This window comes from Podarcis melisellensis (genome assembly GCF_964234715.1).
Source record: "Podarcis melisellensis genome assembly, chromosome: W".
Classification (NCBI taxonomy): domain Eukaryota; kingdom Metazoa; phylum Chordata; class Lepidosauria; order Squamata; family Lacertidae; genus Podarcis; species Podarcis melisellensis.
Genome location: NC_138535.1, coordinates 9,417,929 through 9,438,505, shown reverse-complemented (window position 1 = coordinate 9,438,505; position 20,577 = coordinate 9,417,929). Strand labels below are relative to the sequence as shown.

The 20,577-nt window shown below is 47.2% G+C and overlaps 2 long non-coding RNA genes across 2 annotated transcripts in view; both read right to left on the bottom strand.

The window, feature by feature from the left end:
• Positions 1 to 20,577, bottom strand: part of LOC309361168 — a 510,060-nt gene that overhangs the window by 82,392 nt on the left and 407,091 nt on the right. The gene's annotated exons all lie outside the window — the stretch shown is intronic.
• The window catches only part of LOC309361182, a 245,872-nt gene continuing 238,032 nt past the window's right edge, over positions 12,738 to 20,577 (bottom strand). The window contains exon 2 of the long non-coding RNA XR_014164374.1: positions 12,738 to 13,299. This is a non-coding gene — a long non-coding RNA (uncharacterized lncRNA). The remainder of the gene's footprint in view (positions 13,300 to 20,577) is intronic.

Below are 20,577 nucleotides of genomic sequence, written 5' to 3'. Positions count from 1 at the left end.
GTACCACCTCTATGGCTATGGCTGCTTGGGGGGGATCTGGCTTGGGCACTTTTACTGGTTGCTGGCCTGGCTGCTGTGCCCACTGATCGGCAACCAAGCGTTGGCTTTTCCCTGCTCCTTTTGCCCCTCCTCCTCACAGCCAGCAGCCCCCACCATTCCTTGCCTTCCTCTGAGGGCAGACCCTGGCAAAATGTCCTGGCTGTTGGCAGAGGAAACACTTCTTGGCTGTTTTCCCCTCCTTTCCCTCCTTCTTTCGAACTTCGCCGGAGTTTGAAACCCCGCGCATGCGCGCTCCTCCAATCTCCATTGGTTCCACTGGCTGGGAAGGCTGCTCCGGTATTTCAGGAATGTGGTTGTCATGCCAACGCTCTCCCCTCCCTTCCCGCTTCTCTAGAGCGCGCGCTTCTTGCCGTACTCCTATCGCAAGCACAGCTTTAGTCAGCTGATCCATCGATTGAGGGCAGGGCGCACGGGAAAGTTCATCCTTCACCGAGGGGGATAAGCCTTCCTCAAAAAGCATTTGCACGGGTTCCGAACTCAGTTCCCACCCAAGTCTGTGGATCATCATCGCAAAACGCGACCAGTACTCTCTAACTGACTGGCCCCCCTGCTTGCACGCCATCAGTTCCCTGCGCGTCACACTCTGCTCCACTTCACTTGAGAACATGGTATCCATGGCGCCAAAAAATTTCCTAAGGTCCTTTAGGGCAGCATTCTGCGTTGCCATTAATGGCCGGATCCATTCTCTGGCCGCGTCCTGAAGGTGTCCGATAACATAAGCCACCCTCTCCCCGTCATCAGCAAAATCATCATACTGCAGTTCCAGCGCGTACTGTACCTCCGTCCTGAATGCATTATAATCTCTGGGGTTTCCCCCAAACTTGTGCACCAGTCCCGGTACCTTCCTTGCAATGGGGGTGGGCTTCCCCTGGGCATCTTGAGTCCGCCTTTCATCTAGCCTCTCCGCTAACAGAGCCACCTGCCATTCCAAATCTCGGTTTCTCTCCTCCAGATTTGGCGCTGCCGCTGCTCCCTCTCCGGCGCCTGCTCCTCCTGTTTGACTCATGATGCTGCCAGTCCTATCGTTGTGCACAAGCAACATCAAAGGACTGACGGATTGCTGTAAAGGGAATTGGGGTTGCTTGTGCGTAAGTGGTCGCTGCTTTTGGCAACGTTCCCTGGCTAAACATTTCCCTGGTTGAACAGCCCTTTCTCCGTGGCTGTGTCAGTCACTGGCAGAATCCGTCAGTGGGCGTTTCCTGAACTTCTTCCAACATAAAAGCTGTTTGACACCAAGTCTCCGCCTAGCCTCCCTGCGCGGAAGTTTTCTGCGCAGAGTGGGTGTGGCCAGCGGAGGTCCTGGGCTCTCCCCTCTGGTCTCTGTGGAAGAGTCTTGGAGCCATCTCTCCGACATCCCTTCCGGCTCTCTTTTCTTCCTGGTGTCATGCTGATCTCCTTCCTCCGATGAAGTGTTCCCTCTGTCCCGGCTGGGCCCTTCTCCTGCATCGCTAGGGAGCCTCACCTCCACTCTTGGCTCCGATGGCAGTTCCCTGACAAGAGCTTTTCCTTTTGCTCCTATGAGTCCCTTTTCCTTCCACAAGGCTCCCTGGGCATGTAAAGTTAAAAAAGCAAACTTTGAGTCTGTATAGATATTTACGTGACAGCCTGCTGCCAGCTGAAGAGCTCTGGTTAGAGCCACAAGTTCTGCTTTCTGCGCTGAGGTTGAAACTGGCAGAGGCCTCGCTTCGATGACGTCACTGAGGGTAACCACAGAATATTCAGCCCTCCTTTGCCCTTCCCTTATGAAGCTGCTTCCATCTGTGAAATATTCTACATCAGGGTCTTTTAGAGGCTCATCCTGCAAATCTGGACGGCTAGAGTAAATTGCGTCCATTACTTGAATGCAATCATGAGGCTCATGGTCCACTGACTCGGGAAGGGGTAGCAAGGAGGCGGGGTTCAGGGTGTTTACAACTTGCAAATGTACTTGTGGGTTACCACATAAAAGCCCTTGGTATTTTGTCATGCGCTCGTTGGAAAGCCAATAACTTCCTTTGTATTCCATTAATGTTAAAACAGCATGAGGCACATTCACATAAATTTCCTGTCCAAAAGTGAATTTAAATGCCTTTTTAACCAACAAGGCTGTGGCGGCTACTGATCTCATACAGGGTGGCCATCCTTTTGCCACTGCATCCAGCTGTTCTGACAAATAGGCTACAGGTCTCTTCCAGTTTCCCAATATCTGAGTCAAGACCCCTGCTGCCACCCCGCTTTTTTCATGAACAAAGAGATAGAAGGCTTTATCCGGATTTGGCAAGGCTAAGGCTGGTGCCTGCGTCAGTTTAGATTTTAATGCATTGAAGGCTTTCCTTTGTTCTGCATGCCACTCAAAATGAGCATTCTCTCTGCCTTTTGTGCTTTCATAAAGAGGCTTTGCTAGGGTGCTAAAATCAGGGATCCAAATGCGGCAAAAGCTGGCTGCCCCCAAAAAACCTCACAATTGCCGGCGGCTTGTGGGTTCCTTAATAATACAAATGGCGTCCTTCCTTTCGGATCCCAACGCCCTCTGCTGGTGGGAAATGTGAAAACCCAAATATTTCACTGTCTCTTGGCAAATTTGAGCCTTTTTCCGAGACACCTTGTATCCTGCCTCCCAAAGGAGATAAAGCAAATCCTCTGTGGCCTTTTTACAAGTCTCATAGCTATCACCAGGACATGGGAAATAAAAAACAAAACAAAAAGAAAGTCAGATAAATAAAGTAGAGCACAAAGGGAAGGTTTATGAAACGGAAGACTAAATCAATAAATGTTTTATAAAATACTTCAGAAAACTATATAAAAGAGGGTCAGAAACAGAACAAGAAATTGCAGATTACCTCTCAAAGAGGGAAATACCTAAAATAAGCAAAGAGAAAGTGGAACAGTTAAATGCCCCAGTTACGGTAATGGAATTACACCAAGCAATTTCTAGTTTGAAAATTGGTAAAGCACCTGGTCCAGATGGACTAACGTTGATCCACTATACAAAATTGGAAGATAACATAGTCCTGCCTTTAAAAAACCTAAGGAATAAAATATTGGAAGAAGGTAAAATTCCAATGTCATGGCAAGAAGCAAATATTGTATTAATTCATAAGCAAGGAACACCTAGAGAGCCAGTAAGTAATTACAGACTCATATCGCTATTAAACAACGATTATTTGCGGTCATCCTGGCAAGCAGACTCAAATTAATACTAAAATATACTAATAATTATGATCAATTGGGCTTTCTACCAAACAGACATATGAAAACAAACACTGGAGTGGTTATCGATTTAATTGAATATTTGGAATTAAGACCTAGCAAAAAAGTAGCATTTATGCTAAAAGACGCCGAAAAGGCCTTTGATAACCTATCTTGGGCCTTTCTGCAAAAAAACTATAGAACTATCAGCTCTTGGAAAAAAAATTCTGTAGAGGTGTCAAAGCAATATATAAAGAACACCAAGACCGATGTTATAAAAATTGAGACGGGCACCAGGCAGGGTTGTCCGCTTTTGCCCTTGTTATTCATAACTCTCGGAAGTTTAAATTCAGAATTAAGATGAAATAAAAGGGATTACACTAGGGGAAAAGATATTTAAAATCAAGGTGTTTACTGATTACATCATTTTAACGACTGAAGAACCAGAAACAAGTGTCCCAAAAGCAATAGAGAAAATTCTAGCATTCGGCTGTGTAAGTTGACAAAGTTAATGATGAAAAACATGCAAGAGCAGGAACAAAAAGATCTACAGGAAAAGACAAAATTGTAAATTGTGAAAAAGGCAAAATATTTAGGTATAGAACTAACCATGAGAAATATCAATTTATTTGAAAATAATTATAAGGTTTGGAAAGAAATAAAAATGGATTTTGAAACTTGGAGCAGATTAAAATTATCAATAGGAGGAAGAGTTTCCATAATTAAAATGAATGTCCTTCCCAAAATGCTCCATCTCTTTCAAACAATTCCCATAATACGTTTCAAGGAGTGGAGGAAAGATATGACAAAATTCATATGGCAAAATAAGAAAGCCCGCATAAAATTCAAACTCCTGACAGACAAAAAAGAGAGGGGAGGTCTGGCGTTGCCAAATTTAAAATTATACTATGAAGCAGAATGCCTTGTATGGCTGAAAGAATGGATCACTTTGAAAAAGCAGATTTATTAGACCTGGAGGGCTTTAACAACAGGCATGGATGGCACGCCTACCTCACATATGATAAGATCAAAGTCCATAAAGACTTCAATAGCCACCTAATTAGAAACGCGTTATTTAAAGTCTGGAGTAAGTACAAAACGAGACTGGAGCCAATGAGACCATGGTGGCTCTCACCTCTAGAAGCCCATGCTATGAAAAAAACTAAACATAAATAAGGAATGGGCAACTTATAGAGATTTGATAATGGAAGATCAAGGTAAACTTAGAATAAGACCATATGAGGAAATAAGGCATTATGTCTCCGACAGATGGCAATATATACAACTTGGAAGTGTCTTTAACTTGGACTCAAAGAAAGGCTTTGCTAAAGAGAATTAATTAATGCATGAAATCTTATTTTAAAAAAACAAAAAATTACTATCTAAAACGTATAACCTTTTGCTAGATTTGGACATGATTGACATGTTTGCACCAGGCATCCTATTGGGAAGACCCAGTTTTCCGAGTGCATGTTCTGGATCTTGGGCAATAGGGGCAGTACAGGATTCCTTTTGGTGTACCGACCTCCCCGCTGCACCAAGGATTCCCTGCCCGAGCTGCTTCAGGTCGTGGCGGATGTTCTCCTGGAGACACCTAGCTTGGTCGTCCTAGAGGATTTTAACATCCATGCCGACACGACCTTACAAGGGGCCGCTCGGGACTTCGTGGAAAGCATGGCCCTGAATAAGTCTGGCCCAACCCATGCCTTGGACATGCCTTGGACCTGGTGTTTACCTCTATGGATGTTGGTGATCTGACACTAAGTAAAAGCGAAATGAAAGAAGTGCCATGGTCAGATCACTTCCTGGTGCAACTGGACTTCTCTGCGACCCATCCCCTCTGCAGGGAGGTGGGACCAATTTGGATGGTCCGCCCCCGCCACTTAATGGATCCAAATGGTTTCCAGAGAGTGGTAGGGGATGCTTTATCCCATATTGATGGCCTTTCAGCTGATTCCCTGGTGGCCCACTGGAATGTGGAGTTAACCAGGGCTATTGACTGTTTGGCTCCAAAGCGCCCTCTCCGATTGCATGGAGCCCGGACAGCCCCGTGGTTTTCCACGGATCTGAGGGCAATGAAACAATTGTTGAGACGGCTAGAGCGCCGGTGGCGGATAACTCATTCCGAATCTGACCGGACACAGGTTAGAGCTCAACGTCGAGCTTACCAAGTGGCGATAGCGACGGCGAAGAATAATTTCTTCACCGCCACTATTGCATCTGCAGAAAACAGCAGCAGGAGACTTTTTCAGGTGGTTCACAATTTAGCGGAACCACCTGCAACATCGGGGCCCAGTACGGGCCACATGTTCTCCTGCAATGATTTTGCAAAGTTTTTTGCAGATAAAATCGCTCAGATTCGGGAAGAAGTAGACTCCACCGTGGGAGCAGGGCCGGGGTGGGAGAGTGCTAGAGTTCTGTCTAGTCAAGTTGAGTGGGATCAATTCCAATCTGTTACCTCCGAGGATGTGGACAGGCTGCTTGGACGAGTGAAACCAGCCACCTGTCTCCTTGCCCATCCTGGCTTATAAAAGCTAGCTGGGAAGGACTGGGCGATGGGCTTCGTGGGGTGGTGAATGCTTCCCTCCGTGAGGGAGCCTTCCCAGACCCGCTGAAAGAGGTGGTTATTAAACCGCTTCTTAAAAAACCATCTTTAGATGCGGCCACGATGGCCAACTATCGCCCACTCTCAAATCTTCCATTCTTGGGCAAGGTGATTGAGCGAGCGGTTGCCGAACAACTCCAGGCATGCCTGGAAGAAGCGGACCATTTGGATCCCTTCCAGTCGGGATTCAGGCCTCATCATGGGACTGAAACTGCCTTGGTCGCACTGGTTGATGATCTCCGGCGGGCTAGGGACAAAGGTGAGAGCTGTTTCCTAGTTCTGCTGGATCACTCAGTGGCATTTGATACTATCGACCATAACATCCTTCTGGACCGTCTGGAGGGGCTGGGAGCTGGGGGCACTGTCATACAGTGGTTCCGCTCCTTCCTCCTGGGCTTTCTTCAGAAAGTGGTGGTGGGGGATGAGTGTTCAGACCCCTGGGCTCTCACTTGTGGGGTGCCTCAGGGTTCTGTCCTCTCCCCCATGCTTTTCAACATTTACATGCAGCCGCTGGGAGAGATCATCAGGAGGTTTGGGCTGGGTGTTCATCAGTATGCGGATGATACCCAGCTCTACCTCTCCTTTAAATTAGAACCAGTGAGGGCGGTGAAGGTCCTGTGTGAGTGTCTGGAGGCGGATGGAGGATGAATGGCGGTTAACAGATTGAGGTTGAATCCTGACAAGACAGAAGTACTGTTTTTGGGGGACAGGAGGCGGGCAGGTGTGGAGGATTCCCTGGTCCTGAATGGGGTAACTGTGCCCCTGAAGGACCAGGTGCGCAGCCTGGGAGTCATTTTGGACTCACAGCTGTCCATGGAGGCACAGGTTAAATCTGTGTCCAGGGCAGCTGTTTACCAGCTCCATCTGGTACGTAGGCTGAGACCCTATCTGCCTGCGGACTGTTTCGCCAGAGTGGTGCATGCTCTGGTTATCTCCCGCTTGGACTACTGCAATGCACTCTACGTGGGGCTACCTTTGAAGGTGACTCGGAAACTACAACTAATCCAGAATGCTGCAGCTAGACTGGTGACTGGGGGTGGCTGCCGAGACCATATAACACCGGTCTTGAAAGACCTACATTGGCTCCCAGTATGTTTCCGAGCACAATTCAAAGTGTTGGTGCTGACCTTTAAAGCCCTAAACGGCCTCGGTCCAGTATACCTGAAGGAGCGTCTCCACACCCATCGTTCTGCCCGGACGCTGAGGTCCAGCGCCGAGGGCCTTCTGGCGGTTCCCTCATTGCGAGAAGCAAAGCTACAGGGAACCAGGCAGAGGGCCTTCTCGGTAGTGGCGCCCGCCCTGTGGAACGCCCTTCCAGCAGATGTCAAAGCGATAAACAACTACCTGACATTCAGAAGACATCTTAAGGCAGTCCTGTTCAGGGAAGTTTTTAACGTGTGATATTTTACTGTATTTTTGGTTTCTATGGAAGCCGCCCAGAGTGGCTGGGGAGGCCCAGCCAGATGGGCGGGGTATAAATAATAAATTATTATTATTATTATTATTATTATTATTATTATTATTATTATAAAGAGAAAGAGACAATGATTAAATGTGCACGAGACTTCGGCCACACAATATATTTAGAGCAATGGGAGAAATTTTGGCAGGAAGATATAAGGTTTACCGTGTGTAGTACAATAAAAGAAAATTTCATCAAAATGTTCTACAGGTGGTATTTAACACCAGTCAAATTAGCAAAAATCTATAAACTGAAATCCAACCTCTGTTGGAAATGCAACAAGGAAGCTGGTACAACAATGCATATGTGGTGGAGTTGCACCCCAATTAAGTACTTCTGGGGAGAAATACATGAGGAGTTGAAAAAAATGCTTAAAATCCCATTAACAAACAAAAAAACCCAGAGGCTTACCTACTGGGCCTTTAGGAAAAGAAAATCAGAAATCGAAAAAAAGAATTTTTCTTATATGCGACCACTGCAGCCAGGATAGTAATAGCATCTAAATGGAAAGCTAAAGAACTACCTACCAAGGAGGAATGGATTCTCAAATTAAATATTTAAAATTGGCTAAATTAACAGTATCCATACGACAGCAGTCAAATAAAAATCTAAAAAATGAATGGCAATGCTTTGATGATTATATGACAAAATATTGCTCCAAAAAAGACATGCTTAATATGCTTAGATTAAGAATGTAAATACATCAAAACTATAATGACATATTGTCAGAGCCACCCGTGGTCCCAGCTCACAAGAGACCTAAGTCCAATCCAGTTTATTTACAAAAGTCTTTATTGAAGAACATTGCTGCTTTTACATTCCATCTCCGTGGCTCTACGTCTGTGACATCAGACCGCTGAAGTCCCCTCTGAATCAGTGCCGCCCCTGCACCAGTTTAAAGAGGTTTGTGCTGGACCACCTCTTCCTCTCCTTCCTCTTCCGCAGGGTCTTTCTGCCCCCCTGGGTCCCCTCCCGCCGGGACTCACCAGAGGCTGAATCCTCTGACGCCTGTTCCCCCCTCCTTCGTGCTTTGGGGCCGGGCTCCTCCCCAGGGCTCTCCTCACTTCCGCGCGCCTCCACATTTGAACTTGGCGCGCGTACGTTGCTTCTGACCTTCCTCTCGACCGCTACACTGCTCCCGGTGCTACTCTCCGCCCCTTCCGGCAGAACGTCTTGCCCCGATCTCCTTCCCCTGTCTCCTTCCTGCTCTGCTCCCTCTGACACACTGGTAACTCCACCCCCTTCACTCCGTTCCGGCGGAGAAACCGGCCCCAATCTCCAACTCCCACTGGGGGCTTTCCCTTCGCTCCCCTGCTCCTGACTGCTTCCCCCTTGGGCTCCCCTTGGTTTGACCAGGGGGGCTCCCTTTTGGGAGTCCTCTGACTCACTGGACAGACTCATGGACGACCTTTGGTCATTGTCATCCTCCTCCTCGTCTCTCTGGGATTCTTCCCCCTCGCTCTCTGTCTCCTCCCTCATCTGCTCTTCTCTCCCTGAAACCCTGACACATATGTACAGTGGTACCTTGGGTTACAGACGCTTCAGGTTACAGGTTTTCAGGTTACGGATGCGCCGAAACCCAGAAGTACCAGAATGGGTTACTTCCAGATTTCGGCGCTCGCGCTAAATCGCACATGCGCAGAAGTGCCGAAACGCAACCTGCGCGTACGCACACACAGCACTGCGGGTTGCAAATGTGCCTCCCGCATGGATCACGTTCACAACCTGAGCATCCACCGTATGTATAGGGAGAAAATAAAAACAATCAGAATGCAATGATAAGAGTAAAATTGATTCTAGAGAAGACGAGTAGCGGTGGAGGGAAGTTAAACAGGGGGGTGGGTTTATTTTATTTTGTGTGTTTTTTCTTTTTCTTTTTTGGGTATTGTATAATGATTTAATGTATAACACTGGGCAACAATTTTTTACTTTTTGAATGTTGTCTAGATTTCTACAACTGATTCAGGGTATTTTTGCACTGCTGAATCAGGAAATGGCATCCGTTTCTCTCCATCAGGTCAGGTTTTTGTGCTATGTTGATTTGAAAAAAATCAGATCTTGTGACAAAATCAATTACATTTTTGTGACATTATCAGCTGGTTTTTGTCAACACATATCATCCTAAATATGTTTTTAAGAGAAAAAAATGTTTTTAAAACAACATATATTGATTACCTGATAGAAACATCGATTACTGTAAACTGAATGGTGGGCATTGATAAAGATAAGAACACGTAAATCTTCGGGTAAAAGTAAATTTACCTTCGGGTAAATATAAATTGCCGTCCAGTCACTCTTCCCTGCGCAAACTTTTGCTGGGAATGCTGACCTGGCAGGATAGCAGAGTAGCAGCAGCGGTCCTGCGTCCGTGTGAGAATAGGGATAAATCACGTCCAGAGACAGTTCGTTCTTATCTCTAGTAGCTTTATTTACAAAGCAGTAAATCCATTAGTAACCATCGGAAACTTCAGCCATTCTCTGTGCTTTCCAAAAGCACTCTCTTGCAGCTTCTGTGCTGCTGCTGTGTGTCAGCCAGAAGCGAAAGCAGATCTGAACTCAGACACACACTGTGACGCATTTCCCTGCGTCAAGCTCCTCCCAGATACAGGACACCACGGAGTTTTAACCCTGTTTGTTCCAAACTCCACACCCCCTCTTGTCCTGCATCTGGGGACAACAGCCAACATTGCTTTCCCCATACACAGACCCTCACAGAACTCCTCGTGCTTCTGGAAGGTCAATGGTTTTGTGAAACCATCAGCGAGGTTCTTTGTTGAGGGACAGTATTTCAGAGCAACTAGCCCCTCATGAACGCTCTGACATACATTCCGGAAACGTATGTCCAAATGTTTGGTCCTCGCCTTGAATTGCCCCGTCTCAGCTAATTTAAGGCACGGTTGATTGTCTTCATGCACCACAACGGGCAGACAATTCTCTCCACAGATTTCCTCGACCAAACACACATAGAACTCCAGCTCTCTGCAAGCATCTGATAGCGCACTGAACTCAGCTTCAGTAGTCGAAAGCGCTATGAGACTTTGCTTCCGGGACCTCCACCCAATCACTGAGCCCCCAAACTTCACCACTAGGCCTGACACTGATTTGCGGTCCTCAGAGGTAGCCCAATCTGAGTCCACAAAGCAAGTCAGTTTGACTTCTCCTTCGGCTGGCAACCTAAGACAAAAATCTTTGGTATCTTGCAGGTAACGCAGCACCCGCTTTATACCATTCCAGGCCTGCACACTAGGACTTGAAGCCTCTCTACTGAGCAGATTGACAGCAAATGCAATTTCTGGTCTGCTCCACTGTGACAGATACAACAGACTACCCAGAGCTGACTGAAAAAGTTCAGTATTTTCGAACACCACGCGTTCTACTTGCTGACACTCCTTCATGTATCCAGTCTCCATGGGTGATCTGGCACCTGCACAATCAGACATCCTGAACTTCTCAAGCAACTGTTCAATCTTACCTTTCTGGCAAAGCAAGAAGCTTCCATCACTTGCTTTTGTGATCTGCACGCCTAAATAGGATTTGACATCTCCAAGCTGCTTCAGCTTGAACCGCTTTCCAAGCTCCTTAGCAAACTTCTCCACCTGTTCACCTGTCTGTGCCATGGTCAATATATCATCAACAAACACAAGAACCACTTGCTGTTTTAAGCCTGAATCTCTAATGTAAAGACAACTGTCTGCAAGAGATCTCTTAAAACCTAGCTCTTCTAAGGCTTCATGTAGGCACATATTCCAATTCCTGGCAGATTGGCGTAATCCATAGATGGATTTGTGCAACCGCCACACGATGCCTGGCTCACTGACTTCAAACCCTGGAGGAGGAAGCATGTACAACTCCTCCTGGAGATCTGAGTTCAGGTAGGCGACATCTACATCAAAATGGTTCACCTTCCAACCTCTCTGTGCTGCTATCGCCAAAAGCGTTCTTAGAGTCTCCGCTCGTGACGCTGGCGAATACACCTCCGTGAAGTGGACACCCTTTTTCTGTGTGAATCCTTAGGCCACTAATCTCGCTTTATGCTGTGGTTCTCCCGCGTCAGTGGGTTTCAAACGGTAAACCCACCTGCAACTAACAGCTCTTTGGTTAGCCGGCAGCTGAGTGAGTGAGAACAGACCAAGAGACTCCATTGATTTCATCTCCTTCTGCATCGCCTCACGCCATTTGCTGGCTTCTTCCTGAGGCAACTTTTGAACATCCTCAAAGGATTCAGGTTCACATCTAGCCACACCAACCCAGACACTTGTGGCTTCATACCTTTCAGGTGGCTAGATTCTGGAACTGCGCCTGATTCACCTGGATCAGCCCTACTATCCTCTGTGTCTGAAACATCCCCCTCTGACCTGCTGCGCCGTTTCGGGCGTACAGCTGGTTCTGCTGGAAAGGATGGTTCACTCCTTAACTCAGACTTGACAGAAACCTGTGGAGGGGTCCTGGGACTCCCTTTTGGAGAGATACGGAGCGTCCCCCTTGGAGATCCCTGCTCTGGACTCTGTGGCTGTGGACCGTGCATCTCAGCAACAGGTTCAGCCTCGTCCTCCTCCTTTTCCTCACCTGAGTCTAACAGAACATCCGGGTTCCCGTGAAGACGTTTCCACCCACTCTGCTCACAAAACTCAGCACTGCCGCTAATAAGCAGCTTAGACTGGTTGCCAGTAGGGTATGCAAAACGCCATGCTTTTGAACCCGGCTCATATCCTACAAAGATCATCTTCCTAGACCTTGGCTCACCCTTTCTGCGCATGGCCTTTGGAATGAGAACCCAAGCCTGGCAGCCGAAGACATGAAAGTAGTGTACTTTAGGCTTCTTCTGATGCAACAAAAAATACGGTGTGTTGCCTACACTGGAATTGTACACTCGATTTTGGAGAAAACAAGCTGTTTTATAACTCTCAGCCCAAAAGCGCTGTGGCAAACCCGAGTCTGCCAACATAGCGTTCGCTGATTCCTGTAGTGTACGAAATTTTCTCTCTGCAACCCCATTCTGTTGCGGCGAGTGGGGGGCCATCAGTCGATGACTGATACCCTTCTGCCTGAAAAACGATTGCAGCGCAGAACCTGTGAACTCCCCCCCCCCCCCCCGGTCAGATTGAAAGGAAATCACCCTGGTAGAGAACCGTAGCTCTACCGCTGTGATCCAATCCCTGATCAGTGCAGCTGCTTCTGATTTCTGTTTCAGCGTAAAAATCCAGGAATGCCTAGAAAAATCGCCAATCAGAACCAGAACCTGTTGGAATTCTGCCTCGGTCAGAGGAATGTGCCCTTCTCAGCGTAGGCACCGGCAGACATTCCTTGGCGACCTCCCGGCTGCTCCACTGCTGATAAGCAGCCGAGGTCTCGGCGATTCTTCTCAGATGTGTGAGAGGAACACACCGTTCTTCCTCTCTCCCCTTTGGTGTCCCCCAGGGAGCGGAAAGAAGCAGACAGAAATCTATTTACATCTTTTATTTCTGTCTTTCATATCAGTACAGAGAAACATGTCTGCACTCCACAGCAGTAAGAATAAACCCACCCATGTACTTCCAGTACGGGTCATATGACACACACACACTGAGCTAACATCCGGTGTTCAGTACAGAATGGACTGCCCCTTTGTTCCCATGGCAACAGTCACAAACATCCTGTCTGTCTTTCCAGCCACAAGCTGCTGCCTTAGCTGCTAGAGCCTTTGCTTGAGCCTTTGCTTGCTGCAGCATTGGTGCTTTATGATAACATACTCCCCCTAAAGTATCAATGCGTACTGCGAGCAAAGCGTCATCCAGAGAAGAAAACAAACAGTTGTTATACTTATAACATTCCCCTGTTGTTTCAGTTCCACCCTTGGAACTACCCGCCACTGGTTTTACCAATGTACCTCTCTGGTTGTGTGACTTCCAAGGAATGAGTGCTTCTGCATTACCTTGGTTAACAACTCTCTGTTGTGCCTTTGTCTCTGGCTTAGACACAGCTTCAATCTGTCCTTGGTCGTTTACAACAGCAACACATGCAATAGCTAGGTTTGCAAACTCTTGTGAATACCTCTTGGGTGGTACACCCTTCGTAGCTCTCTCAGACCTACGTAAGAGGTGCTGCTCTTCTCTGCTTTCTGGTTCAGCCTCTGAACTCTCTGGAGAACCAGTACTAAGCTTAATCAGTGGTTCATCCTCCTCTTCTGAGGGTCTAGTCATTATGTGAGATTTCCTCTCAATGACTGTGTCAACTGAGCTGTCTGAGCTATCGCTGTCATCATCAGTACTACTGAACTCAATAAGATCAAATTCATCATCATCATCAGAATCATCTCCAGTGGGAAATGTGTGAACAATCACTCTCCTGTTCAGGAGCACTCTCTAGAAATTTTGTGAGAATCACCTGACCAGATTCAGACAAAATTACTCTGTAGAGACCCTTTTCATAACCCACAAAAATGCCTCTGGCATTCTTTACCTCACCTGGAGCTTCTGTTCTCACCTGAGACCCAAAAACCTTGAAATGGGCAACTGAAGGTTTTCTATGGAACAGTTTCTCAAACGGAGAACATCCCAACTCTTTTGAAACCTTTCTCAACCATGTGTAAGTGAATGACATTAGCGATTCAGCCCAGTACTCATTTGGCAGATGTGAACTAAGCAATTGCGCATGCATTCCCTTTTGCAATTCTTTGTTCACCCTAACACAAACACATCTTTTCCAAGCTTCTTCGGAGCTAGCAATTTTGTGTCTTATCCCTTTCTTCTTCAGGAACCTCTGGAAATCCTGTGAAAGAAATAGCGGCATCTCATCTGTACAAAGACAAGCGATATTAGCATCATGCATATTTTTAACCTTGTCACAAAACTCTTTAAACCTTTCTAAGGCTTCTTTTGGTTTCTGTAAAAGATAAATCCATACATAATTTGTGAAAGAATCCACACACATAAGGTAATATTTTGCATTGCCTCTAGATGGTGCTAGAGGACCAATCACATCAGCATACACCCGCTGAAATGCTCTGTCGACCCTCGAGGTCACCTTCTTGGTATTCTCCTTGGTCAGACCTGCAAAAGAGATCACGTTAGAATCACAAGAATTATATTCCATGTAATCACTTTGATCAAAAGTCAACAAATACAGTCCATCTTTCTCTTTGGCAGAAAGATACAACTCTCCATCTTTGTAGATCTCGCAGTTCTCATCATCATAGGACAGTTTTAGTCCCTTCTTGGCAATCTGCGAAGCGCTGAGCAGATTGAACTTCAATTCTGGAACCAAATAAACATTGCTTATAGTCAAGTTCAGACTTTTAAGATACACAGTCCCAATTCCGGTGGCTTCCAGCTCTTGACCGTTGGCTTGTTGCACAGCCAAGCTTTGCTTCTTAAACGACGAAAATAGCTGTCTGTTCGGGGACATGTGAACCGTCGCGCCCGTGTCTATGACAAAGAAATTCCCTGCTTCTGGTGTGGCTTTTCGCGACATCAAAGCCTTTGCAGTCTTTGCCTTTGAGATGGTATGACTTTTGCCTGACGCCTCAGACTTTGTGGAGCTTCCCTTGGTTCCTTTGTGCTGACGTGGCTTCTTGCAGTACCGCTGAAGATGCCCAGTCTGGCCACAATTGTAACATCGGACAACGTTCAAAGCTACAGCATTTTCTCCAGTAGCAGTAGCAGTGGGGGTGTCAGAACTCCGTTCTTGTCTCCCCCTGTCCTTGACCTCCAGGGCGGCAAGTCTGTCATGTTCATTAAGCACAACTGCAAAGACCCTCTCCGAGGTCAAATCCTGCGCTGGGAGGGACCCCAGCTGACTGGCAACGGTTTTGTAAGTCCGATTCAGGCTGTTTATCACCATGAAGCAAAACACTTCCTCCTGCAAACGGAAATTACGTTCCACCATCTGTTGCCGCAGGTATTTCATTTCCGTCAGGTGCGCTTGAACATCTCCATCAGGCGCAAGCCTCAAATTGGTCAGCTTTTCAAAATACAGCAATGCTGAAGAACCTGCATCTCTCTAATGTGTCCTTCGCAGTGTCCCAAACCTCTTTCGCGTGTTGTAAATCCTGTATATGGATAAGCTGCGAGTCTGACACACACAGAATTATAGCCGTTCTGGCCTTCACATCCTGTGACTCCCAAGCACGCGTTGGTGCTGCAGGGATGGGGTTCTCAATCACCTCAAACAGTCTCTGATTCTGCAGCAGGGCCTTCATCTTAATGGACCAGGATGCATAATTATCATTGGTCAAGAGGGGTGGAGATGGCAGCGCTCCCCCTTTCTTAGCATCCATTTTGAGTCCTTGCATTAACTCTCAAACACAAGCCTCTAAAATCCAAAAGCTGGTTTGTTTACACTCTTGTGCACCTGGCAGCTCTGACACTGGCTGCGATGGAATGTTTCTTCCAAGAGTTCGCGAGAGCCTAGTCACAACAAGCTTTGTTATTGCCTCTCTGAGGCATAGCCTGACTGTCCAGCCCTCTCGAGTAATTTTCCACTTCTCCTCTCTGAGGCACAGCCTTCACTGAAGGGCGTTGCTTAGCAACAGTGCATTCCTTCCCTTGGACAGGAAACCACAAGAATGTCTGGAATGCAGGGCTCTTCTCACTCGGAGCTGTTTTCCCATACGCTGCTCCCCGTGAAGCAGAGAATAACTCAATCTGCGTTCACACTTCTAAGCCCGAAAATCTCATACCTTGGGCTCCTGAGGCTTGGCTGTCAGCTTCTTCTGGTCAGCTTCTGGCTGCAGAGGAACAGCTTTCTCACTTCAGGCTTCCATGGAGCAGATGAAAACAGCAGCTCTGCCACTCTTTTGCAGACTCCCATGGATCGAAGAAACCAGCAACCGGCATCTGCTACCACTGTTGGAATTCTGCCTCGGTCAGAGGAATGTGCCCTTCTCAGCGTAGGCACCGGCAGACATTCCTTGGCGACCTCCCCGCTGCTCCACTGCTGATAAGCAGCCGAGGTCTCGGCGATTCTTCTCAGATGTGTGAGAGGAACACACCGTTCTTCCTCTCTCCCCTTTGGTATGATAACATTTCCCCAGGGAGGGGAAAGAAGCAGACAGAAATCTATTAACATCTTTTATTTCTGTCTTTCATATCAGTACAGAGAAACATGTCTGCACTCCACAGCAGTAAGAATAAACCCACCCATGTACTTCCAGTACGGGTCATATGACACACACACACACTGAGCTAACATCCGGTGCTCAGTACAGAATGGACTGCCCCTTTGTTCCCATGGCAACAGTCACAAACATCCTGTCTGGCTTTCCAGCCACAAGCTGCTGCCTTAGCTGCTAAAGCCTTTGCTTGAGCCTTTGCTTGCTGCAGCATTGGTGCTTTATGATAACATTTAGACCCAGCTAAAGAAGGTGTTGGCATGGGCCCTGACAAATCTGCATGCACAAGTTCAAAGGGTTTGCTGGTTCGCCTCTCTGACCTGGGGTATGTGCATGTTGTGACCTTCGATTGCTTACAGGCTTGACAATCTAGGTATTTGCCACAAGCCTTGAACCTACAACCAATGGTGTTTTCTGCAGCTTTTCGAACAAGTGACCACCCAGCATGTCCAAATTTCCTGTGCCACAAATGTATACAATCATGGTGTGGTGGGACATTCGCACACTTCCCTTGAGCATCTTCAATGGACTCTCCACTAGCCCCATTTTCCACCAGCCCCATTTTCCCACCAGTCCCATTTTCAATGGGCATCTCCACCAGAAAGTGCCTGTCTTTTCGCTCAACGCTGTAGACCTTCTTCCCATCCCTGTAAAAGGAACACAAATTGTTAGAGAACCGAATTTCGAACCCATCGGCCATAAGAGCTGGCACACTTAAAAGAGAGTGGGCAAGCTCTGGAACCACATAAACTTGCACCCAATGATCTATAAAAGAACAATAGAGAAACCCAGATTCAGTCAATGGTCTTTGAGACCCGTCCGCCAATTTAACGTAACATCCAGTTTTAACTGTCTTGCAGTTTCTCAGGAGCTCCCATGAATTCACGAGATTGTGGGTCGCACCTGAGTCCACCACAAAAGATAAAGTGTCTCTCTGGCTGTCTTCCAAAGCTGCCATGGCGTTGCTTGCTACCCTTCCGGTTGCCATGGCCACAGCCTCCCCCCGACTGAGGCTTTTGCCTTTTCCCAGAGACACCATCGCAGCTGTGAGGTGAAAAGACGCCTTGTCTTCGTTTTCCTCCTGGCCTGCAGCTTTCCCACGTTTTCGCTGAAAACAGGCCCTGGGAACCTGCTTTGTTGACATTCCACTCCAGCTGGTGTCCTTGGCAGCCTGGGCTTCCAGCGGATGCTTCCCAGCGCTGTTGGATGTCGCAGCAAAGCACAAACAACTTTCGGAGACTTTCGCTTTCTCAGAGCTCTTGGATCGGCCTGCACCCCCACTCTTGGGTGCACCGCTGCCTGAGGAACAGCTTGCCACTGCCTTCCTCTTTTCAGCTCTCAGCTTTTCTCCAGCACACAGTCCATCACACAGACGTGTTGAAGCATTGCAACAGCTTCCCAACACAGTGCCAGCCCCCACTGGGCTTTCTGGGCATCCTTCAGCCCCTGGGCTTCCAGCCCCCTCTGGTCTGGCTCCCGCTGAGCTTTCACACAGACTCCTCAGCGCCTGCCGGGCGGCCTGAGCCGATTTAACGCCCTCCAGATGAGGCAACAGCAAAGCGTCCACAGAGGCTTGCAACATGCAAAGCTGTGTCTGCTCTCTCTCCCTCAGCAGAGCAGTTGCTTGCGTGGGTGGGGCCGGCTCCTTCTGGACTGGACTCCAGAGCCCTGTGGCCACAAACCACCCCCTTGCTCTTCTTGACCAGGCCTCCCAATTGGCCCCATTTAATCTTTCAAAGGGGATATTGAAGCTCTCATGGCCCTGCTGTGCCTGAGCAGCCATCTTCCACCCACCGGGGCTTAAAGCGTACTCACTCTGCCAGGAAGCTGGTCCTCCGAAGCAGCCGTCTCTCTTGGCTCTTGGCTCCGATCACCAGCATTCCTCACTGCCCTTCCTGGCAGGAGATCACAGCAACTCAAAGCTGGCAGCCTTCCTCCCTTCTCACACTTGTCAGGAGACGCGGAACTCCCATAACCTCTTCAGGTAAAAGTAAATTTACCTTCGGGTAAATATAAATTGCCGTCCAGTCACTCTTCCCTGCGCGAACTTTTGCTGGGAATGCTGCCCTGGCAGGATAGCAGAGTAGCAGCAGCGGTCCTGCGTCCGTGTGAAAATAGGGATAAATCACGTCCAGAGACAGTTCGTTCTTATCTCTAGTAGCTTTATTTACAAAGCAGTAAATCCATTAGTAACCATCGGAAACTTCAGCCATTCTCTGTGCTTTCCAAAAGCACTCTCTTGCAGCTTCTGTGCTGCTGCTGTGTGTCAGCCAGAAGCGAAAGCAGATCTGAACTCAGACACACACTGTGACGCATTTCCCTGCGTCAAGCTCCTCCCAGATACAGGACACCACGGAGTTTTAACCCTGTTTGTTCCAAACTCCAAACTCCACATGCATGTTGCTTCATCATTTTTCAAACTTCAGCGCTTGAACTTCCGTTTCTTGGAACTCCTGGAATGCTCAGCGGCAGGGAGTTCTCTCTTCAGAGTCCAACAGTAGTCAGCCATCATGACTGCGTCCCAGCGACCCTGATACCTGGTCTCCATCTCTTTCATGACCTGATGGAATCTCTCCCCCTGCTCGTCACTCATTGAACCCAGGTTCTCAGGAAACCGGTCCATATGTGAAGCAGTCAGCATGTTGTTGGCAAGTTCTGCGTAGTTTCTGGCCTTATTGTTGCCAATAAAGTTCTTCACTACCAGAACAAATGCCTTCCATGCTTCCAGTTCCACTTCGTTCATTTAGTTTCCGAACTCTGGATCTCTGATGAGCTGACGGATCTGAGGACCGTCAAAGATGCCAGCTTTCAACTTCTCCATGGTCAATCCTGGCGCAAGTAAATGAAGCAGTCACCATCCTTGTCCAGAGCCTTGGTGAACTGCTTGATTAAGCCGAGCTTGATGTGCAGCGGTGGGAAGAGTATTCTGTTTCTGTCCACCAGAGGGTCGTTGATGACGTTTCTTTCTTTGCAAGGCACCAATTCCTCCCGCACAGGCCAGTCCTTCTTCGTGTAATGCTGAGCACGGTCCCTACTATCCCACATGCACAGAAAACATGGGTACTTGGTGAAGCCAGACTGTTGTCCCAACAAAAAGTTCACCATCTTCAGGTCAACACAAATAAACCACTTATGCTGATCATAACCAATTTTCTCCAGCACATACTTCACCTCTTCATAGTTCTCCTTCAGTGTACTCGAGTGAGCCATGGGTTTTGATCCCCCAACTTTATGCTTTGCCACACCAATTTATGGAAGATTTCGAGGTTTTATGACTTCAAACTGATCCCTTTTTGACATAATCACCCAGAACTATCGGACCTGAATACTTCTTGTCATTAAAATAATCATTTCCAATCAAAACAATTGTTCGACATGGCATTTTACCCGCACCAACTTCTTCTAAAATGCTCCACACAAACGTACATGTGAACAAAAATGTAAAAAAAGACATGTGGCCATAACTCAAAAACTTGACCTGATTGAGCAAAACCAAAGTGATGTTTTGATTCAGCGCATCAGATTCGTCCTAAATCAGCTGAAAAAACGCAGACAACAAATTTGTTGTTGACCAGTGTAATGATTTAATGTTTCTTTTCTGTTATGTATTATTTCTCTATTTTAAATTAAATTTATGATGGAAAATCTAAATAAATAAATAGATAGATAGATAGATAGATAGATAGATAGATAGATAGATTCTCATCAAGGCCACCATCAAAATAAGTTAAATGCACTGATGTATATTTTGCAGTTTCCATGACTCTGGTTCTCACTTTTGAATTTTTGGGAAATGATTGGTTATTAAATGGCCAAATCAATGTGCCAAATAAAAGCAATGATGCATTGCAGGGGTTACACTGGATGACCCTTGGGTAGGGTTGCCATGTCTGATAAGTCCCAGACATGTTCTTTTGGGGCCCAACAGGCCCATCCAGGGGTACTTATAAATTTTAAAGGAAATGTCTGTGTTGGGGGGACAGTATTTACCGTATTTTCCCCTCTATAAGATGCACTTTATCCCTCCTAAAAAGAGGAAATGTATGTGCGTCTTATGGAGCGAATGCAGGCTGCGTAGCTATTCTGGAAGCCAAAACAGCAAGCAGGATTGCTGCACAGGAATCCCTCTTGCTGTTCTGGCTTCAGGGATAGCCACACAAAGCCTCTTCAACATTTGATTCAGAATATTTTTTT